At 33.9% G+C, this 7,993-nt stretch overlaps 1 protein-coding gene across 1 annotated transcript in view; it reads right to left on the reverse strand.

The window, feature by feature from the left end:
- The window catches only part of LOC108684975 (protein capicua homolog), a 59,521-nt gene extending 51,528 nt beyond the window's left edge, over nucleotides 1–7,993 (reverse strand). Inside the window, exon 1 of the mRNA XM_018189550.1 lies at nucleotides 7,811–7,993. The gene's annotated coding sequence lies outside the window, so the exon portion shown is untranslated. The remainder of the gene's footprint in view (nucleotides 1–7,810) is intronic.

The raw sequence follows: 7,993 nt of genomic DNA on the forward strand, positions 1-7,993 counted from the left end.
ACATATATAATCAATATTTTACGTTCATGAAAGAATGCAAATATCTATACATATACACATATCTAATAAAATTATATAAATTGATTATCTTAAACCTAATATTCAATAAAGTAAAATAAATAAATATAATTATGTATAAATTAAAAATAAATTATATATTAAATAAAATCTCTCTTTCTCAGTCAAAATGTTTCCAATTTAAAGATGCTCTTAAATTTTAATCAATTATTCGTTTTATGTCATCTCAGTCATCTGCACGCTAAGTAAATTTAAAACATTTGCTCGTTTATTTCCACAACATAAAATGACATTGTTTTAACTTGGGACTAGAGGTATAATACTTTTCCGAGAAACCGAGAGACGTCGTCTCAAGTGTTCGGAACGAGTGACGAGCGGTGTCTCGCGCAGATTTCGTTCGATCTTATAGAGAGCCTGCGGAAGAAGATACATCTCGCTTCTCGATGCGTCAATGTCGTCAGTATCATCGCATGTGGAAGAGATTGCGATCACCTAGTTCGTCGCTCGTGCGTACTGCATCGATGACCCATGCACAGCGAAAGTTCTTTTGTTCGCTGATGAATCAAGATTTCATGCGCTTACGCGATTCGCATTTACGAAACGCTCCACAAAAGGGCAATAAGTGTAATATATAGCGTATATAATACTCGTTTGATGCTTGTACGTAAAACAGAACCATCATTCATTCCTTCACGATTCTCTCACTTTTAATACCATTTATCAAAATATTTTTTTCGTCAGAACAAGATTTTATTAATAATTGTTACTAAATAATGCTTAAAAATATTAAAAATAGCAAAATTAAATATTTAAAACATTTTAGACAAGATATATAATATATGTACATACAAAATAAATTATATACGAATGTATATACATTAAATACATCGTCTATTAACTTCAATATTCGAATTAAACAGAAATTTTTGTTTATATAAAATATTGTTCTATTAAAGTTTATCTAATACACTTTCAATGACTGTAGACAGATCTTTGTTTGTATATAGTATGAATACTTGGTGGTACCTATAAAACTGATGGCGTTAAAAAATACGGGCTTGACTGTCGTGCCCAGCGCACACTCCGTATATACGTCAGTCTCTCTTTCTCTCTCTGATTCATCCGCGATGCCGGGGCCGGGCTCTCATAAACGCGTTCGATCCCGTGGAGCTCACGTGCCGTAAATTATTCGGTGAGAATAGGAGAGGAGCTGTGTCGTGACGCATGCGCCAACACGCTCGGTGCAGAAATTAAACCTGCTACGAGGATCGTCCGCGATCCAAATAACTTGTCACGGAGAAACAGGTTTCTACGGGCGTCACACACGTGCGCACAAATAGACGATGGTGTATATATTGTATAGATAGATATAGATATTCTCAAATAGACACGACGCGACGCCGCGGATCTCGATTCTTCACTACTATCGTACTATGAATTTTCTTGCTAAGAAGAATAATAATCGATCTCTTTAATCTAATAAATTCCATTATAATGAAATATTTAAAATACGATTAAATCATTAGCGTGATAACATAATTTTATTATATAATCCAAAACGAAAATAAAAAAAAAAAATTAAATATTAAAAATGTCAGAAATTTTAATTCTTCGCTATAGTATCATAATTAATTTCTTAATTTATATGTAATTAAAATAAAATTAATTTAATCTTAAAATATGTATAATTATTTGCGAGATTAAATTAATTGAGATATTCAAATGAATTTGCCTGCGGCAAATTTATAATTACAGAATCAAAATGTAAAGTCTTTTCCTGCGATCCACGAGCGAAAGTCTCAAAGTAATCTAATCCACGGCGTTTACGTGCAATTAACGGACGTTAAGTTGGGCGGCGATACGAGGCGACCCGCGAAACGCCAGAAACGGATAACGATCCATGAGTATTTACGTCGGTTGATTAAAACGACTTCGACGGTCATCTACCTTCTGCTGATGTCTATTTTCACGTAGATTCCGTATAACTTGCGCGGTCGATGCATTTATATTTCGAATTTACAATTCACACACGTACGCACGCACGCACGCACGCATACACGCATGCCACATCACGTCATGTCACGTCACGCATGCGGTTTCGCGTCAGCCGCGCATAACACGGAACCTAATTGTATTTTCACCTACGCCTTCAACTGGCGAGCGATCGAAACAATTCGTTTCTACGCTTTTCCCTTTTTCCTTTTCCAACCTTTTCCCTTTCCTCTCTCCCCTTGCCGACGGTATGATGAAATCGAGCAGCCAATACGCTTCGTAAAAGAAAGAAAAAGGAATTGCTCGCTCGATCGTACTGATTATGCACGTGAATACGTGTTAAATCTGTCCTGACAACTTTTTTTTATTTTACTTAAACAAAGATTATATTAAAATTATTTATTTATTTATAATAAAACGAAATCGTTTTCAAATGTACAATCAAGATGCGCTTTTACATCTTCACTTAAACTATTGGAATTTTCATTTGAAGTTTCTTAGATTTTTTTTTTTTTTTAGAAGTCTTTAATAATTTTAATAAATTAGACAAGTTTTCAAGCGTCAGAAATTTCAAATATGTATATTCAAGATTATGTATACAACGTGTCTCAAAATTCACGAATAACTTTTTTATATTATTAAAACTAAAATGTTTTGGAAAAATGAAGTAAAAAAGTTACTTGTAAATTTTTATTTTAAACAATACTTTCTGAAATATAAGTTTAAATAATAATATAAGTTTAAATTACGGACTACGTCTGGTTACCTGTGAATTACTGAGCATTATTACTGAGCACGCTGAAATGTGCACTCAACAGCGCTGACTAAAACTATGTGACCGTCGTATAGTCTGTAATTAACCATTTTTAAGCCCTTGTTGTCTCAACTGCTATTGTCTTAACTGCTTAAAGTAAAAAATTTACAAATAACTTTTTACTTAATTTTTCGAGAACTTTCTTTTTGCAGTATTTTGAATCGTAAATTGGAACATCCTGTATATAAAATTGTTTTACATTTCATGAATATACAAATATTTACAGTATTATTATTGTTTACGTTGTGCACGTAATCGCTAGAAATTATATAATAAAATCATATAAATAATAACATTTATCAAGATCATTGTGTTAATGTGATATACTTAATTCTTTTATCTTTTGTCAAATTAAAAAAATTGTTGTCTAATACAGATAAACTTCGATCAACGGTTTGTTTAACAAAAAAGGATGATTAGATATCTATACTGTTAAACTCATAACATCAAATTTTACTCAATTTGAGTTAGTTTTAATCATTTCTGTAAGTTGCCATTGATTCTACTCAATGACTGGTATTCGGTATTCATATAATCGATTCTTAATATTTAAGACTAAAAGTTTTAACTTTTAAGTATAATCTTAAGATGTCACGAACCAATCAAAGGACTGTATTAGCATCCTAAGACATTTTTTGAAACACTAATTGAAATAAAAACGCATGAATATACTTATATATATATCGTTAATTTAAACAATAAAGTTAAACAATTTAATTAAAGAAAAAATATTAAATTTGACTCTCAATTTTGTTTATTATTTATTAAATGAATATATTAATGTAAACGTTATTCACTTTAAAACTGCAGAAAAGGACTGATTTACAATGTATGTAAATCATATAATACATTACAATAAATGAATGTTACATTTTTATTCAGGATCATCGCACGTCGTGTTATCAACGGCAATGATACAATCGCTGACAACGCAACGAGACACGATCCGCAAGAGTGAACTTTTCCCATTGTGTTACGCGAAAGCGACTCTCGCACGCAATAATTCTTGATACGAAAGAGGGGAATCGGCCGAGGCTTACGCCGCTTACGCCGCTTACGCCGTTTACGCAACGCGTGCAACGCGATCGACGTAACGGCTAACGCGCGCTTCCCTTTCCTTCTCGACCTTATCTGCGATTCAACGACGAGCGAAGCACATGTTCGCGGATCGTTGATTCTCTCGGTTGATCGATCGACCGACTGACGAACAGACGACAAGACGCGTTTTACGACGACACCAACGCGACCCGATTGACTTGGCCGTGGGGATCATCGTCTCCTGATCTCTCTCCTAAACAAAGAACTCTGGCTGACAACACGCAACGACCCTGACTCCGTTCCTTATTACGATCTACGGTGCGATCTGCGTGCGAATGTAGGAAGACGAACTTCTTCTTACTTGGTTGCAGGTGAATATGTATGTTTAATTTTAGATGTTAACTCATAATTAGCTCGTAATAAAATCATTGTTATTCCTAGAATCTATCTATTTTGTTTAATTATTAAAATCATTATTATTATTATTATTATTATTATCCTTCATTTACCGTCTTTTGTCATCAACATTCCCGTGAAAGTATATTTATTTCATCGACAAGTAAAATTGCACGATTCTTTTTCAAACGCTGCGCGATTTTCAGACATTCTGATAGATACGTCATATTCTTGTACTGTAAGTAAGAATTAAGGAATTCGTTTCGCATTTAACGGTCAACATTTGAATATCGAATCCTTCCTTTGTGAAAATCCAACGAGTTATAATTCAAAAAATAAAAATAAAAATAAACACAAAGAAACACACGGTGGAAAGCGTGTAGATACACGCTGAGCTAATTGGCATTAAAAAGATCTTAAAATCGTCTATTTTAATGAATTAATGAATCAATAAGATCTAAATACATACAATTTACGTGTCAATGATATGTCACTACACACTACTACATCAATATCGTGCACATATATAAATTTCCACTAATTTTTCATATTAAATATTTAAGCCTAAAAACTCAAAATTGATCATGTAATTCAAAGTAATTCCGAACCAAGATTAAAAAATCAAACGCCAAGAATAAAACAAATTGTAATTTCCGTTTTTGATATAAAATTGACCGGTGGTTTGGATTACATTATTGTTTACAATTTTAATTGTGCATTTTAAATCTGTGTAGGATGTGTAAAAGTAGTTTATAGGAAAATATTTGAAAAATAATCGGACTCTCTCTCTCTCTCTCTCTCTCTCTCTCTCTCTTTCTCGTTTCTTTCCATCCTCCTTCTATACAAGGAAATTTCACCCTGGGCGACGAAGCAACACAAAGACACCAGGTCGCGAAATATTATAGTACACGAGACGGCTCGCGCCGCGCATTCACGCGATAATAATGCCCTCCGGGGGCCTCTCTTATCGATGCACCACGTTAAAAAGTCAGCAGCGTGCAACTGGCCGAAGTAGCGTATCGATTCGCAAAAGCGTCGCTCGTGATTCCCGAGGGATGTATTTCGCGCGCGCGAAACAAGCCGCGGTATATCCATGCGAGAAGAAAATCCACTCCGCGATTTTCTCCGCAAAATCGCTTTCGGCGACCAACAGTGCATTCCATTCGGTTTCGCAACGCTCGCGAGTGTCACTGCTTTGTTGTTTATCAAATGTTAAATAAGAATGATGCACTGTTAAATTCGTTAAGTCAAATTATACCTAATTTGAGTCATTTTCAATAATTTTTATAGATCGTCATTACTCAATATAACGTTAATTTAACTAAAACGATAGAGTTGAACAATTTAACTTAAGGAAATTAATTCAAATTTAGTTTATTACTAAAGACGTTAATATGGACTGATTAATTAAAAAAATTAATATAAAATAGATTAATTTATATTTTGACACACATGAAAAACATTAAAAATAATAATAAAATGTTATTTAATTCAAGAAATTGAGTTGTTACCTAATAGTGTGCACGCGAGCGTTGCAAATGTCAGGTAGAACGCAGATTGTAATACGAAATGGGTGAGAAATTTATTTAAATCAAATATGTATGTGTGAGAATGTGTGTGTGTGTGTGTGGGGGGGGGGTGTACACAACGAAAGTAAGTATTGAACCGAGCATAGACGTAATAAAAATAGATAAAAATAGTGTTTTACTGTAAAGTTTTTGTAAAGTTTTCACTCATTTCTATTCACTGTTAAATATCAATAAGCAATATAGTAATCCAATCCTTGGAGTTTTAACATTTTGTTAATTTTTAATTTCTATATATACACTGAGAAAAAAATCTAATTGAAAATGGACGAGTTAGAACATTCTAATTATTTCTATCAGAAGTGCGATTATCTTAACTAGAATTTTAATAAATTTAACCAAATAATTTTAATTCGCCCATTTTAATCAATCAGAATTCTAATTAATCCAACCAAACATTTTTCTCAGTGTGTCAAAATGTGAATCAATTCATTTTATTGGTTGTTTTAAAGTAAACAAATTTAATATTACATTTTCTTGAGTTAAATTGTTCAACTTCATTATTTTAGTTCAATTAACGACATATTGAGTAAAAGCAATGGCGATCTATAGAAATAATTACACATACATTGAGAGAAATGTTATGTATGAATAACCATAATTTAGTTGTGATATGTGAATTATAAAGTTTTCTTTTTTTTTTATTTAAAAAATGTGTTGTTCTAATTAATCTTTGATCCAAATTACAAATATGATTTACAAAAATAAGGAAAGTTTTTCTAATTCACACAAAACATTTCAAAATCTATATCTATATCTCTCAAATTAGACATAATTTGATAGAATTTATAAATTTAAGTGTTTAAGAATAATTTAAAATATATCGCTCTCTCTCTCTCTCTCTCTCTCTCTCTCTCTCTCTCTCTCTCTCTCTCTCTCTCTCTTTCTCTCTCTTATTTAAGCATCGAGTTGAAGAGAGAGACTGACAGAGTTAAAAAGAGTTGCTGATATGTTCAATTTTTTTTTAAAGAAGCACAAGTGCTAAAATCAGGAAATGTACAGTCTATTTTTCTATAAAACTGAGTAAAAAAAAAGCAAAAATCGATTCATTCCGAGACATAAAAATCAATTGACTCTTCGGGAAGTTTTTTCACATGATTTTCCAAGTATCGAGGAACGCTAGCTTGACAATATCTCGTTTGATTGACTTTCACGACACTAACGTTCAACATCGGTGGAATAACCTTTAGTCGTTTTGTAAGCGTTCTTTATCCGTCATAATCCTCTAACAAGTCCTGTGACTTCAAGGTAACATAATGTATTTGTTTGCCATTATTAACTTGGAATACACGTTGCTACATGTATGTACATCGTTAGGTGCCATAGTGACCTATTTTTGAAAACGCGCCAGTTAAACAAGAGAGCGAGACAAACACACGAGAGGCGGGTAAACGTATCCAAAATCTAATGATCATTTCTCCTTGTATTTTTAAAAACACGCATCCCAATTTTACGTAACAGCAAGAGAGAAAGAGAGAGAGAGAGAGAGAGAGAGAGAGAGAGAGAGAGAGAGAGAGAGTAGAGCAATATCATTTAATTAAATGCCGAACGATTAGCCGCGCAGGATCATCCTCGCAAATATTAAATACCCTCTTTCGACCCAGATAAACAGAATAGACCTAGTTCTCCGAAGAAGGAAGGTCATTTTTGGCAAGGAAAGAACAAAAAGAGAATCGTTCGAATCTCATTCTCGACATTCATAAAAACAGTTCATAGAAGGTTAAAGTCGCGTCTCTTTCGCGCAATGATAAGAAGGGTAACAACTCCCTCATTACGAGCATAAACATTTCCATCACGATTCGCAATGGTCGACTCCTGTAACAAGAAGCTTGGAGGAGGGAGGAAGAGAGGAAAGAGGGAGGAGAAAGAAGGGAGATGGAGAAGGAAATAAGATGCATTTCGTACCTGGTAACGTGACAAAAAGAGGGGCGAAAGAATCGTAAAATGTTGGATACATTTTTTTTACCTGTAGGCTCCACGGCGACGCGGTGATCGCCGGTTCGAACAAAGGCGAGGAAACCGGCGCTTTGACTCGTTGCTGTTGCTGTCGCCGCCGCCACCGCTATCGTCGTCGCCTCGTCGCCGCTGTAGTCGCCAAAGAAGGAGGAAGAAGTGGAGGAAAAGAAGGAGGAAGAAGTGAGCAAGGAAA

This window comes from Atta colombica, unplaced genomic scaffold, assembly GCF_001594045.1.
Source record: "Atta colombica isolate Treedump-2 unplaced genomic scaffold, Acol1.0 scaffold141, whole genome shotgun sequence".
NCBI lineage: Eukaryota > Metazoa > Arthropoda > Insecta > Hymenoptera > Formicidae > Atta > Atta colombica.